The following is an 18,098-nucleotide window of genomic DNA, read 5'->3' as shown; positions in this document are numbered from 1 at the left end:
ACACATGTGGCTACATGGACACAAACGCAAATTAATGCGCTGTTTCACCCGATAACCCGCGCACCCTGCCCTTCCCAGATCTACTTGGCAGTGGCGCGCAGATGCTTTCTGAGGAGCCTTCGTCTCACGCGTGCTACTAAGCCTTATGCCCCGAGCATGCCGCTCTTGGGTATGCCTGGCCCGACGGGGCCGCTCACGGAGGCCCACTTGGCTGGCTGGGATCAGGCGGGGGTGGACACACTGAGCGATTTATATGCGGATGGCGAATTGCTCACGTTCGCCAACTTGGCTGAAGACACGACTCTCCCGGCGGGACAGTTCCTCCTACACGCCTCCCTCTTGCACACACTCACGGCTTCCTGGGGCGACATGGCAGAGGAGCCTCCGGTACATGCCTTCATGCAATACCTACACGTTATGGGCCATGGCGCGCACATCGTACACTGGCTGGCGCAGGCACTACAGGCGCACTCGCAGCCATCCACATTAACACTGAGGGAGCGCTGGGCGACAGATAGGGGAAGAGACTGGACGGACAAAGAATGGGCACTGATACTGACCGGCCCGACGAACATCCCACGCAACCCCCGCTTTAAAATTATACAGTACTACATACTACAGCGCGCATACCTCACGCCCGAAAAAATTAACAGGTACTTTGCGAGGACAGATGCAACCTGCCCGCGGTGCTTACTGCCGGGAGCGGACCTCTTACATATGCTATGGCACTGCCCAGAGGAACAGGCGTACTGGGACGCTGTACTGACACTGCTCGCACGCGGCGCTGATGGGCGGCTCCCGCATACATGGGAAGCATGCATACTAGGACTCTACCGGCGCACAAAAGACAATAAAGTACAGGCACGCTTTTGGGACATGGGTCTTATAACGGCCAAACGCTTGCTCACCAAGCACTGGAAGGCAACCGCCCCCCCACACGTTCGACATTGGAGAGCCTCTTTTGTTAATTGGGCGCAGGCAGAGAGCGCAGTGCTTCTTCGCGAGGAGACTGCAGGGCTCCGGAAGTTCCCCATCGCCCAACTTTGGGATGATCTCCTCGGGACATTCCAGAGGGCTTGCCAGGACAGGGGGATAACCTGAATCCCTGGGGTTTGTCGCTCCCCTGCTGGCGGGGCGGCGGCGGCCCCGGGACTGCTAAGGGGACGGCTCTTGCCCCCCCTACTTACCCCTGATTACCCCTGATGCCCCACACTGCTGCCCTGCATGGGACTGCCGCTGGGAGGTACTCGCTGCGCAGCTATACCACGCACACGGAGTTAACTGCTGCCACGGCCTGCGGGGGCGTTCGCACTGTCCGGATGGGGGGTCGGACGGGGGGGGCGTGGCCGATTTGCCCTGCCGGGCCGCTCCTTCTCTGGCACGGGGGGGCGCCCTACACACAGGGTGGGCAGGTGCGGGCACGGACACTGGGGAATTCCAGTCTTCTTGAAGGCCCTCTTTCCTTTTGTCCCCCTCCCCTGGCCTGCGGCTTCCCGCGCACGCTGCGCAGTCCTGCTGTGCCCAGCTTGGCGGATGATGACCCTCCTGCTCTACCGCAGAATGATCTCCCCCTCCCTTCTTCCCCCTTCCTCTTGACCCTACTTGAGTTCACGACCCTAACCTTAACGCATACTATTGCCATGCATACACGGGATAGATATGGACTATGACGCTGCAAACTAGACTCGCCAGATCTATGCGCTGCCATATGGGTCGCTGTGAGCTATACTGCACCATCCTTGCCGCGCTTCGGCCCACACTCTGAGCACGCTGCTGGCGCTCGGCTGCCCGGAGGCCTTTACACTTTGGGGTAACAGCGACGTACAATAGGTCTCTGGATCGGGGCCTGTGTGACAGCCGGCGCAACCGTGGAGTGGGCTGGATCACAGCGCCATCCTCTGTCGCCGATAACATGCACCTGGGACACCACAAAAAATCAAATGCACATAAACAGCGCCACACACCTACTCTCTTCACAACGCACGCACCTCCCTTCTGTACGCATGCTACCCTGTACAACGCCGCCGGACCCCCGGGTTGTCGGCTGAATGGCTGTGCTCTAACATCTGGAAGCGTACGCTTTGCTTAACTGCTTCGCCGCCTGGACGGTCACTGTGCGTTGTATGATGATGCAAATGTGCACAATAAAGGTTTTTCAAAAAAAAAAAAAATAATAATGTTGATAAGAAAATAAATCGGCATAACTGGCAGAATTTAAATACAAATCTTCAGCATTGAAAGCAGCATAATATTTCAAATCTGAAAACAACGATTGTATATCATGCACATCCCAGTGATCTTAACGTATGTCCTGTGTTACCACATCACCCATGGAGACACGAAAGACGTATGGTACGTTAATAACTTCAGTCGAGCCATGGACCTGAAAATCCACTTTATCCCAAACAATGCCATCTGAAACCGGGAAAGCTGAAATGTTAACAAGAGTCTGGTCATGCTTCATGATGTGGGAAGATGAGTGGGGAGCCAAAATACCATCAACCAAGTTCAAAGCAGAGCGTTCTGGTAAGTAGTGACCCTTGATGAGCAGGAAAAACACTGTAACAAATTGAATCAACATAAAAAGAAAAACCAGGGTGAGTACCAGCCAGATGTATGTCCAAGGAGGACTAAGTAAGTCTGTTTAAACCAGGAGACAAAAATAGTCAATTTGGTAGGGCTAATCAAAGTGGTGGAGGATGAGTCATAAGAAAAGCTGCCATGGTGTAAAGGACTTTCGGGCAACCCATGTAAGGACTCACTTGTGGGATAAGCATACTCAACTTCCTTGTTGCAGGAGGATGCAAGAGGGAAAGGCAAATGGTCAACAATAGGGTTCATCTCGATGACATTGTCGGTAGGTGAGTTGAAAGATGCGCCAAACCCAGTATTCCTCGAAATTGTGGGGCATGAAACAGCAGGCGTCACACGATTCGGAATCGGCCAGATGTTGTAGCTTCACACTGTCTATTGAGATGTACCTGCTGTCCTTGGAACCAGAAAACGGTGGGAAAATGACTGTACGAGTACCCTTTAAGCCAAACACTGGAACCGGTGCCCGATAAGAGGGACCAAATTCTTTATTGTTCTCCAACTTCTCTCAGACCAGATCACCAACTTTCGGAAGCCAGCCAGCCAGCCACCGGAATCAGCAGTGCAGCATTAGTGGCAGAGGACAAATATTCAGTTGCAAGACTGTCACGGGTCTATTGTATGTCCTGTAACATAGTAGAATGATTATCTATGTCAAAGGTTGCGGCAGCCGCCGCAACGGCTAGACCATCAAGGTCTGGCATATACATTTTGATGCCAAAGAGCATCTCGTATGGGGTCCGCCCACCCAGAGGTCTTCTAGGGAGATTATTAAATGCACGTTGGACTCCATACACATGGGTTAACCAGTTCCTGCCAGTTCCTAAGACTCAAATTGTCAAAGATTGCTTAAAGTCACCGTTCATCCGCTCCACAACCGAATTGCCCTCAGGCCTGTATGGAGACGAAAACTGCACCAGCACCCCCAAAGACTTCATCGCATCCTTGTACGCCTTAGAGGCGGATGCCGGACCTTGGTCTGAATGAAAGGTGCCACAGGCAAAGATCCCTACAAAGACACGCAAATCTCTGAAGACATTTCGAGCGTCAGCACTGCATTGTGGCCATACCCAAAGGAATCAACCGCAACTAAAATTTATTTATAAGCAGTATCTGAAGAAAATGGATCGCAGTGATCAAGATAGACACAACCAAAAGGCCTATTAGAAATGCATAGCTGTGTTTGTGGTAGGCGTGTCACCGTGGAAGGCTTAATTTGCTGACAGATGTCACAAGAAAGTACATAATTACGGGTCTGTTTATATAAACCACGCCACCAATAACGTTGCTGCAAGATAGAAACTGTTGCAGACACGCCGGCATGGGCTGAAGCCAAGCCTTCGTGTGCGGCTTTGATCAAAGAATATCTGTGGTCCGTGTTGGGAATCAGCTGATCACCAACGTCCGGTATTCTTGGAAAGGGAACCTGTTCGGGAGTTAACTGATAAGAATACTTTGAAGGGAAACCCTGTGGGTAATTAGTGCCCTTCGTTGTAACAGCTATAGCTGCCAAAATCTCATTATCAATCTTAGTCATGGACCTTGTAATGGCTGCTACTGAACACGTGGCTACTGCAGATTGTCCGCTTCATCAGCCAAAGAATTACCGAAAGCATGTCCTCCCACACACTAATGGCCAAGAGTAAGTATGACATGTATGAGGGGCAGATGTCGTTTAAGCTCTGCCACTCGAAGCCAAAGCGTTTTATGCTTAATTGTGCTGCCTTTAGAATCTCCGTAATCATTTTGAGACCAAAAGAATAAGTTGTCATTGAAAGACTGAACACAGTAATAAGCATCACATACAATGAGAGTAGTTACATTCGGATCTGCAAAATCGAGAACAAGAACAAGAGTGCACTGCTCAGCCAGTTGGGCGGTACAGTCTCCTAGCACCTGTGTATGCACTATGTTAGACTTGAATTCTCCGTTCACCATTGTACCTGCCACAATAGCACAAGCTGCTGAATAAGCATATTTAGAGCCAGTGGCCGGTTGCGCCGAGCCATCGGTGTAAATAATACATTTGTATTCCTCCAAAGGGAGCAAAGACAGAGGAGGTGGATGAACTTGTTCATACTGAAAGAACTCCTGTGTCTGAAGAGAGGGGTCAAAGATAAATGTGACATTAGGAGACGTCAAAGATATAGCCCATTGTATCCAACGGTGATGTAATGCTTTAGAGTTTGGTATACTCGCCTTTGCCACTGCTTCCAAGGCAGGGTAAGGAGTAACCACCAAAATGCATTTCCCCTGCGCCAGTGCACGTTCCTTCAGGACCGCCATCTGCACAGCTGTCAAAACTTTTTCAACAGTGGAAAATCGCATTTCGGCTGAAGTGTACAAACGCGATTTGTATGCAATAGGAACTGTGTCGCCTTCATTGTACGTCAAGTAAGTGACACCCACTGCGCCTGGCACGATACGTATCACCAGGTTTGTGTGGTTATAACATGTCAACAAGTACTTGGATTCAAGTAGATCAGACTGCAAAGATTGCAAAATAACAGTGTTCTGCAAGCCAGCTGGCTTTAGAAAATGCAGGTTGTATCAAAGCATAAGGAGGCTTGGTATGCTGGGAATGTAAGTCCACTTGAAATTCAAAAATCCCAGCAAAGACTGACGTTTTTTCAGGGTGGTTGGAGAGCGTAGACCTGCGCACTTCTCTAGAAAGTGGGGTGCTAAGCCCCTGCCTTCATTATTGAGCTCATAGCCCAAAAAGAGCACCACATAGCAAGCGATGTGAGATTTAGCAAAGTTAAATTTGTAATGGTACTCTGCAAACATAAGTATGATGCGGTCGACACGGCATAGATGCGGCCATAATTCATCATCCGTCAGATAAATATCGCCAACTTACAAGTATGCATCTTGGTCAATGCTGTCCAACAAAGAGACAACGCAGGCGGCGAAAACCCCGGGGCTGTTTTTATACACCATAGGTAAACGCCAAAACTTTTTCTGTTTTCCACCGGCTGTGAATGCAGTCCATTGACTGCACTCGGGGGATAGATTATGGCTATAGAAGCCATTAGAAATGTCAAGTGTTGTTTTATATTTTTTACAAACAAACTGTCTACAAGAGCAGAGCAATGGGTATTCTTTACCGCAAAAGTACGACAATGAGAGTTCAAATGCAGGTAATCCAAAACTATGCGATACGGCCCATCAGGTTTGGATACAATAAAAAGAGGATTATTCATCGGTGACACACACGTCTCAATCACACCTTGATACTCCAACTCAGGCAGAACATCAGAAACGGGACCTTTAGCTTCCCGCCGGATGGGATATTGGGGTTGAGCTTGTGGCATAGACAGCAATGGAATCTCGTGAGGTGGAGAATCTTTATCCCAGCCCACTTGATTGCTGTACACCGCCGGTGAAAGGGTCAGAGCCCACTCAGCTGCAAAAGCCTCTGCATGCTCCTTGGGGACATAACGCAAAAAACTAGGAAGTATCACGTCCTCTCCCCTTGGTGCGTCCAGAACAAATGGTGGGGGCCAATCCACATCCGCCAACAAAATGTCTTAAGAAGAGGTCAGATTCTCGCAAAAAATCCCTGTGATTACACACTCAATGTCGCCTTCAATTTGAAAAATTATATTATGCAGTCTATCAGGGGGGCAACTCGTGTGTCAGCTGTCTCTACTGTAATGAAAGTTTCAGTTGCTGTCACCTCCAGACAAGGACGCAGTGCCTCCCGCACTATGGTAACTTCCGCTGTGCTGTCGAGCAGAGTCACCGCCCAAGTCTAATCCAGCAGTCATGTTCTCACTGTCTGAGGCATATCTCGCAGTTGAAGCAGCAACTTTTTTCTTTTGAAAAGGAGGTTGAAAACGAGGTTGATTGTCTTGTTTTCCTTTAACGTCAAATTGACGAGGCTGCTCATGTCCCTGTGGCGCAGGATGACTCTTGCCACGATCCTGGCGATCCCCACCACCGACTTGAGAGCCAGATGTGTCCTGTGAAGAACGAGGAGAACGCTGATCGGGGACTTGAAACCTATCAGGAGTCTTAATTTTCACGCGGTCGCGCAAGTCATAAGTACACTCAGAAGAGTCAGGTGTCAGCGAACCTTGCTTCTGTTGTTGTTGCCCCTGTTTTTTATGTTTCCAGTTCTTTTTAGGAAAGACTGTCTGCCCGTCTGTATCAGACTGAGCTTTTTGTTGTGTTTGAGATTGAGTTTGAGTAAAAGGCTTAACTCCCAAACTATTGCGGCCTATGGTTTTATAAGCTTTTGCAATAATCTTTGGTAATCTGCGTGGTTTGTCTGCCTCAGGGACAGTCTCCAAGGGGTTCGCCACTTGAAAGCTTACTGCATCACTCTTGACATTGGCAAGGATCACATCAGCAACCACGTCAAACACCCCCACCAGTCTCATCCCCAGCTCCAAGGCCGCTTCGGCTCCATGTTCATCTTGAACACGTTTAATTACGGAGCGGAGTACAGTCATTGAGGGAGTGCCGAAACACTTTGAATACACAGCTGCAAACACCCTACCCCAGGTGTTACAATCAGCTACCTCAGGAAGTAAGTCTTTAGGCAAACTTATAGTCAATATCCTGTGTTTGTCCACAGGAGAGGTATTAGGAATAACAGCTTTTAGCTGTCCAAATTTTTCAGCAAGCCAATAAGGTAAATCGGCCTTATTTTGTGGGCGCTTGCCCATTATGGAATTAACCATGACAGGACTGATGGTTACACCACCAGGTCCAGTGGGTTGCGCAGCAACGCCAGGTGGTCCCACCTGGAAGTTGAGCGTCATGAACTGTATAACAGCTCTATGCACGCGTATTAAAGAAGTATGTAACACGCAAAGTTCTGCCAGCGTCGCCTTTGTCAGCTGATGTGGGTGAGGGGTATACCCAGCTAAAACGGGCCATGTGGCCCCATCTATCGATAAAGGGCCCAAACAGATCGGCGTTATTGGGTGAGGAAGGGCGCCATTAAACCAAACTAGGTGTTGCCAAGCTGTGAGCGGAATTTCCAGAGCCCGATAGAGTTGATAAGCATTAGGAAGGGCCGTGGCAGTGTATGTATGAAACATATCTGCCCCATCCACCGCTGGAAAGGTGACCCAAGAATAAAACACCTTGAAGCGGTAAGCTGCATCCGCTTCGACTGCAAAAATCACTCCAACACCAGCATTAGGGACTCCATTCTGATTCAAATAAGCTGTGAGAGCAGCGCAACTGTAAGGCAGAATATCAACCGCCATCACGAGTAAGAAAGAACAATAACTTAAAGAGCGACAGCGCAATAAAGGGTTAAGAATGAAGAGAGAAACCTTTTTAAAACTTCAAGCTTGAAAGAACCCATAAAAACATCAATATAGGAGGCTGCACCGTCACAGCTATCTCCAGAAACAGAAGTGAGGGGATTGTGGACAAGCACAAGCACTACTCAAGCGTCTTGTAGATAAGAACCAGACCAAACGTTGGAGGCGCCATGTTGCGGGGATTCTGCACATATACAGAACTATGTGCAGGAAAGCAGGACCTCGGTAGATAGTGGTGTACCAACCTATCTCCTCAGTACCCAAAATCCCCAAAACTGACTAGCAATAGTTTCTCATCCGTTCTCTGACTAACAGCGAAGCTACCAATGATTAGACAACCCAGAACACGACACTCCCGACTCTCTCAGGAATCGTGGGAACAAGACAACTCTTTCGCTCACTCACTCATAGTTGTCCACAATAAGAGTATTCAGAGTCATGATATAGTTTAAAATGTTTTATTTTAACTAACGCGCTCTATGGTACAGTACACGTGCCAATACTAGCAGCAAAATGCATGAAAACAATATAGTCAGCATTGTCACAATTCCATAGAATACAAAAGGGGATATCATTTTATAAAGACCGTGGAAAATGGCTACAGTGCCTGGCCACCCTCCCCGTGCTAAGATATAGTTTATTATAAAAAAGAAGACCTCTGGGCATACCTCAAGGCCTAGATGAAAGGTTTACATCTCAGGACAAGCACAGCTCTTCTCTCTGGAAAGGTTCCTCTCCAAGTGCGTGCACAACATGATTAGCTTGCAATATTAAAGCATACGATTTTCAGTAGTGCAGCTGTGTGTCATGTTATCTCTAGGTTCGAGGGACTGACCAGAACAGAATAACAAGGGGCATTGTTGATCGACCTTGTACATTGTGTGCAGACTAAACCTCAGAGCACAGCAGAGGACGCGAAAAGCAGACAGTTCTCATGTGAAAAGGGCATAAACAAAGTCTTGCAAAATAAACGCATGTAGTGTAGTGTGCAAAAGCAGCCTAATGGCAGCGAAGCTCATGCTAACTTAGCAATGTCGACAATGAACCCACCATCCATACTACAGTGTAGGAGGAAAACGCCCCACTTCGACCTCCTATAATCACTTACACACACAAGTAGAAGTGGGTCTTCGCAATTGAAATCGCTGTGACCTAGAGTTAAGAAAACACACCAGGGGTTTAAAACTGCCCTCACCCACAGAGATCTGTGGCATGGTTCATCATAGGGCTGCTAACACACCTCCGCACAGACCTACGCTGGAGGTGGAGCAATAGCGGAGGGGGAGACAATTTCAACAAATAAAGAAACAGTGTGGGATCAAGTGAAAAAAGGTGCAGAGAAACAATTTAAAACTGACCACGGGAACTCCAAATGTGTACTTTAATGCTGGATTCCCTGATCAGAGTAAAAGGTCATTTGCGGACCAGTGGATGATGGTATGGTGGGCTATGATGAACCCCCTGCTGCCCCTCCTCTATTGCTCCCCCTCTAGCGTTGGTCTGTGCGGAGGTGTGTTAGCAGCCCTAAGAGGAAGCATGCTACAGATCTCTGTGGGAGAGGGCAGTTTTAAAACCCTGGTGTGTTTTCTTACCTCTAGATCACAGCGATTTCAATTGCGAAGCCCCACTTTTACTTGTGTATGTTTTTGAAAGGACACACATAACAGCTAACCCTAAGTGTGGGAGGAATCAGACCCCCACAAAGTACAGACAACAGATCGCATAACAGCGCAAGCGCTGTCGGTTTGACCTAAAAAGAGGGTGGCCCAAATCAACCGCTGTCGAGTAACAGCATGTGCAGCAGAGAGTAGGCAGGCACTTTATACGCTAATGTCCTCCTCCTCCCCCTGCGATCTAGCAAAGTCTTATGGGACACGCAGTCCTTCTGCAGGAAAAAGCACACATGAGCAGAATGTCCACTAAAGAGTCAATTATTTGCCTAATATGGGGAGTGAGAGATTGGTAACCCACCCTGAACTCCTCTAGGAAACAGGCAGCAAACAGGAGGCAGTGTGCCGGATTCCCAAAGCTTGTAATGATATTAATATGAAAATATACAATGTCTTTCAAATGTACCTTCTGGCGTTTCAGATGTCAGAGGGGTGGCCCAGCCCTGCCGCCTCCGGGTGATGACAGGCGGAAGACCGGCCTGCCCTAGGCCCGGGCTTTGCCCTGGTGCGTCCTGCACTGTGGGAGGCAAGAGTTCCTTTTGAAACTCCCGCCCAGGGCTGGATGTGATGCTGCTGTGGCTCCCTGCCGCTTTGCTCTCTGGAAGATGGAGTCCCCTGAGACCCCTGCAGGTACGCAGTTACCTCAGCTCTGTGGGAGGCCAGAATGCCTTTTGAGGCTTCCGCCCAGGGCTTGATGCAATGTAACTGTACTCCCGGCCACTCTTCCTACTGGAGGATGGAGTTCTCTGAGCCCCCCATGTGTATGCAGTTAATACCGTGCTGCGGGAGGCAAGAACGCCTTTTGAAGCTCCTGCCCAGGGCTTGATGTGATGCAGCTGTGGCTCCCTGCCACTTTCTCCGCTGGAACCGGAGTAATATGTACAGTGCTTTATAGTAAGACATTGACTATAGAGGTGTCCGTATAGGTCAGTGGTTCCCAAACATTTTCGACCTACAGCTCCCTTGACCCATTGGCCATTGTCCGTGGCTCCCCACTGTTACTTTTTTTTTAAGGGTGGGGTGGATGTAAGCCTGGCCTCGGGAGTACTTGCATTTTTCTCCCTGAAAATAATTGGGATGAAGCTGATGAAGGCATTATAATCCAATATGCAGGGTGTTTCGTATTACTAAGGTGGCGCCTCTAATGAAATATTCCTAGTTACACTTCTTTGCCCATGCCTTTTTTAGAGTAACCCCTCAATTTTTATCCCACTTACAGTTAGAACCCCTATGCATGTAGGCCCCATTGCCAAAGTGTTTGTATGCTTGAAGAATATTTGCATGCACTTCCATTTCTACCCATGTTATACGTGCCAATCCACCTGTCTCAGCAGGGTGACTCACGATTTTTTCAACACATACAGGTTTACTTTTGCTGTCTCCTCCCTAAAATTGCCTCCATTTCTACCCATGTTATACGTACCAACCCACCAGTCTCAGCAGGGTGACTCACGATTTTTTCAACACATACAGGTTTACTTTTGCTGTCTCCTCCCTAAAATTGCCTCCAAATCAATGCAAGTAAAACTAATTCCTCAAATTTTTTTTAAAACGCCCCTCTTTCTTGCTTCCAAATATTGGCATTATACCATATATGGTGTTTTGCTTCCCTGTGCTCAAGTACAGTGCAGGCCTGTCTGGAAATGTGTGTGTACTGAAAGAAATGTGTACTGGAAGGACCTATGATTCAAGTACAAATGTCAATACTTAAATATTCCTAGTGTGTTTAATAGGACAACTGTACTTTCCTGATAACTTTCATTGGTGTAAGATGCATTTGGGGAAAAACGAAACTATTAAAGAGTCTAACAAAATAAATCAGGCATCTTCTGCTTACTTTGGGAGTGTTGGAACATGGGCATCCAGTGAAATATGGAAGTCATCTCCCTCGACATGCCATCAATTAAGCACTAAGTTTACAGCTTTAGGCAGATCACTTCCTATAATATGCTAAAAATCATCAGAAGGATTCTGCCCTATATTCCAGTTAGTGCACGGCAAACCGTCATCTCATCACTCATTTTATCTAGAATTGATTATTGTAATGGCCTCTACTCCAACCTGCAGAAACAACATTTAAACAAATTACAGGTGCTGCAGAATCCAGCTGCCAGACTCCTGCTAAACTTGCCAAAATATCAGTCCGCTACTTCTGCCATAAAAGAACTACACTGGTTGACAGTCAGAAACCGCATTAAATTTAAAACACTCTGTCTCATGTGTAAGGCCATACATGGCATTGGTCCAGAATTTTTAAGAAACTCATTTTCATGGTATATTCCGAAGAGGAACCTCAAATCTTTGGGTTCATACTCTGATACTCCTTCCAGGTTCAAGAAAGCTAGATTGGGAGATAGTAGCTTCCAAGTAGGAGTGTCTAAGCTCTGGAACGCCCTTCCTCTCCACATTAGATCTGCACCCTCTTTGCCGGCTTTTAGAAAGCTCCTCAAGACCTGGCTTTTTAACCTGCATGTTCTCTTACTTTGCCTTCTATTAGCACCAAAACACCCCCGGTAAATGCTGCGCTGTATAAATCTACGTAACATAACTTATCTTCATCAACATCATGCGTTTAAGTCTAATTAGTTTAACTGAAGCCAACAGACCCTTCAACATTAAATGCATTAAAGTGCTTGGTGCGCGGCTCCCCATGCTAGGTTTCCTGGCTCCCCAGTGAGCCATGTCGCACAGTTGGGGAACCACTGGTGTATTGTGCTAATGGAAACAAGTTAATTGCCTAATGTGTGAGATGTCTGCGCTGTGTGCAAGGTCTTGCCTACAATCTGCTCGTGGATGATTGTGTGTGTTGTAAGAGAGGGCCAGATGTACTATCCTCAGGCACATTGTAGGTGCAATTTTGCCCAGCATCTATGATTTGACCCCAAGATATTTTTGTTCTGTGGTAGCACTAATATGTCACTGTGCAAAAGTGACATTTGCTAGGATTCCCCATTAATGTTAACCAGGCAGGATTCACACTATGAATCCTATCAAATTCTTATGCATGCACAGATGGTAGTCTAGAAGGGAGAGCGAACCTCCATTACTGCATTTGGGATCACAAAACAGCCTGCATTGTAGCCGACCTTCATTAAATGGACAGAGGATGCTTTAAAAAAAAAAAGAATTATTATATCAAGACAGTGGTGCCTAGACAAACAATATCATCAGTCTTGTATACCAAATGGATATTTATTTGTAACAAAAGGAAAACTACAAATCATCAACATTGGCGCAGTAAGTGAATGTGACAGAGCTTTCTCAGTGCTTTCTTATGTCTGATAAGCAAATATGATAATAGTTATTAAAGTGCATATCTAAAACAAGAAAAGCGCGGCCCATTAAAGATTGATGAACAGTACAAATAGGGCCCGTGAGAACAGCCGATGTTTGGATCCCTCAAGGAGATACCGGGATAATCATCAGTACTCGTAGATCTTGTGGAGCCCGAGGATTAGCTACAATCACACACAGACAAAAACAGAGGAAGTCTGTTGTCAGTAGTAAGATGTATGGGAAAGGTACAAGTTTGAAGAAAAGCCAAGGAATTACTTAAAATGGAGGCAGTAAATGTTGTGCAGGCATATCAGGGACAGAGCAGAGTCACTGACCAGGACAGGGGCGCAACTAGACCTGAACTTCGCGGGGGGTGGCTAACACTCCCAGCCAGGGCTGGCCCTAGCACTGGTCGCACATGGTGAAACATTTTTTTGGGGTGCCCCTTCCCCAATTTTCTCCTTTTCCATGAATTCCTTCAGTACCACTCACCACCAATGCACCTCATCTCTCTATAGCACCTTTCTGACAATTTTTTTTTTTTTTATAGTGCGTGCTACTCACAGTACACACACTCATTTCTGTGATCTGCATGGTGCACGTTCTTTGTAGCAGGCACATTAATCCTCTGCACTATGTGGGCAGAAGTGCCCATGTGAGTACATGGAGAGCGATGCGACAGTGAGAGTATGGTAAGGGGAGTGACTGCAGGGTGAGTGAGGTGACCATATGGTGCGGATGTAAGTGCAGAGTGGGATGAATAAATGCATGGTTAGTGATGTGCTTGTTTGAGTGAGATTGAAGATTGAGCAGTGTGGGGGACAGGTGGATGAAGTGTCACATGAGTGCGCGTGAGTAGTGTGTTCATGTGACTACAGGGTAAGGTACAGGGTGAACAGCGCAAGTGCATTGTGAGTGCAGAGTGATCGATGTGAGTGCAGGGTGAGCAGGTGAATGGTGTGAATGCAAGGTGATCAGTGTGAGTGCATTGTGATCGCTGTAAGTGCACGGTGAGCGTGAAAGTGAAGGGCGAGAATGAGGAGTGAGTTGTCTGAATGCAGGGTGCATTCCCAGACACTTGAAGTAACTAAGCATGTTATTGATGGCGGCATAGAGTTTCAGATATAAGTTAAACTATTGCTATTATGCAGGGCTTTAAGTGGGAAGTGTAGGAAGCTGGGTTTCTGTTGCAGTAACCCCCCACACTTTTTGCTAGAATTCTAATGCACTTTGATCTGATGTGCCCTGAGTCTCTGCCAATCAGGTTCCCAGGGCCTGTGTTCTTTCCCAAAACTGTACCTTTGTACCCCCAATTGGCACCTGTCTGGCCAAATGTAAGTCCCTCACAAAATGTACCATGGGTACCAAGGGCACGGTGACCAGGGAAGGCCTCTAAGGGCTGCAGCACATATTGGGTCACCCTTAGAGGTCCTGAACTTAACACACATACACTGCCATTGCAGGCTGCGTGTTTTGGTGCAGAGAAAAGTGAAGATTTGACATGGCACACATTCCTGTTTGCCATGCCTTCAACACAGTGCCTAGGGTATAGGTAAGACACCCCTCTAGCTGGGTAACACAATACCACTTGTGAGGGTACAGTTGCATGAACACTGTACCTCTACAGTGTCTAAGTCCATTTTTAGACATTGTAACCCCCCCCTTCAGGACTCCCTGACGTCACCTGAAACCTTTGCACGGGGGCCCTCACAACCGCGAGCGGCCCGGTAAGGTGAAATCTGAACTCAAAAGACACCCCTGCATCCAGCCGCTCTGGAGAAGAGAACCCGAGGTGCACCTACGTCCCGAGCCCTCCAACTTAACTGCCCGCTGTTGGCTCCTCCTGGAAGTCTTCCTGGACCGAGCCTGCAGCCAAAAAACAAAATCGGCAATCCCCATTGAAAACAACAGGGCACCCGATGCCAAAACAGCACCCTGCACCCGGCTGCCCCTTTGCGCTGTGGATGCACCTTGTATGCTAACTCGAACCCCCCTTTGCCCTGAGCCTAACACCAGGAGCTTTGCTCCCACAACCTTGTGGCCTGCTTGTGAGCAGCCACCAACCGGAGGCCCCCTATCCCCCATTGGATAACATTGGGCCTCAGCACTCTGCACCCAGCCGCCCTAGTGCTGCTGAGGGTGTTCTGAGAGTGCATCCTCGACCCTGGGGGAACCCTGGTTCTAACCCCAGAATACCAACTCCCACAAACCAGTACTTACCTGCAAACCAATAACTTAATTTCGTCCCTTAAGATTGCATTGACTGCTTTTCCTTGAAAATTCTTCTGTGTGGAGTTGGTTTGTATGAAACATTGATAAACTTCATATGTGTAAAAACTGAATTACTTACCTTTTGTCTAAGAAATGTCTCAGAGTGATATCAAGGCATATTACACTGATTAGCAAAAGTAATTTAAAAAGTAATGTGCACAGTAATCTGTAAAGTAACTGAAAAGTAATTTTGAACTGTTTACTTACCTGTAAATCAACCAACTGCATTTGAACCTGCATTCAACTGTAAATCACTGCATAAGATTTTGCAAAGTATTATTTCACTTACCTGCACCAGGTCTGGCTTGGTTTTAGAAATAAAATAACTAAATCATATTTTTATACAAACAAATTGGTCTGAGTCCAGTCTTTGAGTGTGTGACATCATTTCTTGTGTTTACAATAAATGCTTAACACTACCCTCTGATAAAGCCTTACTGCTCACCCGTTGTATATAATATCAAAAATGCTTTAGTTCTTGTGCAATAGGTTGTGGCATAATGGCTAGAGCTGCCAACTTTGGAGCTGAGGAAGCAGGTTTGAGTCTCAGCATCGGCTCAACATCCTGTGTTTCTGGGCAAATCACTTAATCGTCCGTGCCTACCAAAAAATAAATGAAGATGTCCTTGTTGGTGCTCATGTAAAGCACTTCAAGTTTAGCAATACAGAACTGAAAAAAATATAAGTTACATCAAAACAGTGAACTGCTGCAGAGTGAAGATTTCTTTTGTCCAGTCTGAGAGTAAGGGTTAAAATGGAAAGCCTGATAGGGACCCGTCTTGGCGCCTGCTTTAACAAACTGCTGGTGCTGAGAACCGGCAGGACCCGGCCTACTTAAAGCCCTGGTATTATGACATTAATCAGGGATCGAGGATGAGGAAATAAATAATGTGCTGCTCCTGCAACAAACTTCCAGTCTTATGATTAGGGTCGCCAGCTTATTATTTTGATGTCCCAGACGATACAAAAATAAGCAGTCACCTAAAGCTGTTTTTTTAACACTTATCTGTCCATACTTGTTACAGCAAATATAAATAAAAAGCACTTTTAATTGTGTTCTAGGGCTGCCTGAATGATCCATGACTAATAATTAAAGGGAACAAAGACAGAGAAGTCACATTACAAATGAATACATACTTTTTATTTATAACCCTATTTAGTGTCAAAACAAGGTTTTTGCAGGCTCTTCAAACAACACATGGCTGGCATTTTTCTTTTGTAAACCCTACTTTATATTCCTTTTCATGAAATGCATTCTCACACTACAGCAGTAAATGTAAAATACAATGTAAGGAATAGGCAGAGTGGGGGCCCAGGGGTACTGGAACCAGAAAAATACCTGAGCCTCGGTAACCAGTTTACAAAGAAGGTATGTAAATATGCAAATGGTCTTTAAAAACCTGTCAAAAACTCCTGACACTGCCCAGCCGAGCCCACAGCTGCAGCAGCCCGGGGGAAGGAGGGGAGGCAGAAGCCCATTCAGCCCAATGGGCATTGCGTGCCTGAACCAGGATATCACAATGTGCTCCAGATGATTGTTCAGTGCTGTCTGGGTGGCCGCAGGTGCTTGAGTGCAAGGGAGTTGCCAGATAATTAAATACCCCCCACTTTTAATTGAAGGTCTGATGGCGCCAAGCAAGCAGAACATGTGAGACCAACCCTCCCTAGAAGAGGACCCTTGTCTCTTCCATCCAACTATCTATCCATTCATACTTTTACCCTTCCATCCACCCTAGAATATCCACTATTTCACCTTCATATTCTGCCATCCATTCATTCTCTCATCCAAGATTGAATCTTTCCCCAGTCCATCTATGCATCCACTCTGCCATTCATTGATCTATCTATCCACTCAGCCTGACATTCATCCATCCACTCCGCTAATCATCCACTCTGCTTTCTATCCATCCATCCACTCTACTATCCATCAGTCCATCTATTCTTCCAATCTGCCATCCATCCAGCATCCATCCAGCGATCCATCCACTCTGCTGTCCATCCATCACCCGGTCTCTTATCCATCCTAACTGCCATCCATCCATCAACCCTGCCATCAATCCATCAGCTCTGCCATCTATCATTCTATTCATCCTCCCTGCAATCAATTCACACATCCATCCATTCACCTTGCGAGTCCACCTTGCGACCCATTCACTCGTCCTTTCACCAACTCATCCATCCCTTTACTCTGCCATCCTTTCATATGTCAACCACCTATCCATCCATTTCTTTACTCTGCCATCCTTTTATCTGTCCATCCACCCATTCATCCATTCATCCACTCATTCATTAATCCATCCCTTTACTCTGCCATTCATTCACCTGCCCATCCGCCCGTCCATTTGCTCACTCCTTCAACCGGCCATCCCATTACACTGCCATCCTTTCACCTATCCATCCACCCACTATTTCATCCACACACTCATCAATCCATCCAGTGGTGGCAGCCTCGGAACGGGGGTGGTGGGACGGGGAGTTTATTGCATTTATTTTAAATAAACATACCTTCTCTGCCACATGCCTCACGTCCATCCTCGGTCTGCTGGAAGCTCCAGAAGCACCCAGGTTTCCGGACTCTCCCAGCCAAGAGGAGTTGACCTAATGGCTAGGGCGGTCGACCTCGAATCTGGGGAACTGGGTTCGAGTCTCGGCAATGACGCTGAACATCCTGTGATTCTGGGCAAATCACGTAATCTCCCTGTGCCTAACAAAAATGAATACGTCCTCATGTAATGCAACTGGTGCTATGTAAAGTGCTCTGATACCCGATTCGGGTCAAGTTCATGCTATATAAAACTCTGTAACGAAAAAGAAAAATTACGACGCTGCTTGATTGGTCTGAGCATCCTGTTTGGATGCTCAGGCAGTGCCTGGGAGCGAGGGTCTGTTCTCCACGGGGTTGTGCAACGCAACACAATGGAGAACATCCCTATAGGGCCGGCCAAACCGCCATGTGCACTTAGAGGAGTGCAAACTACTCCTACCCTGCTCTGGTGTCACAGAGCCC

General features: G+C 47.1%; 1 protein-coding gene across 1 annotated transcript in view; it reads left to right on the top strand.

Moving 5' to 3' along the window:
- Positions 1-18,098, top strand: part of LOC146784115 (tyrosinase-like) — a 79,083-nt gene that overhangs the window by 50,507 nt on the left and 10,478 nt on the right. The gene's annotated exons all lie outside the window — the stretch shown is intronic.

Source organism: Triturus cristatus, chromosome 11, assembly GCF_964204655.1.
Source record: "Triturus cristatus chromosome 11, aTriCri1.1, whole genome shotgun sequence".
NCBI lineage: Eukaryota > Metazoa > Chordata > Amphibia > Caudata > Salamandridae > Triturus > Triturus cristatus.
The sequence above is the reverse complement of the archived record's forward strand: the minus strand, read 5'-3'. Positions and strand labels throughout refer to the sequence as shown.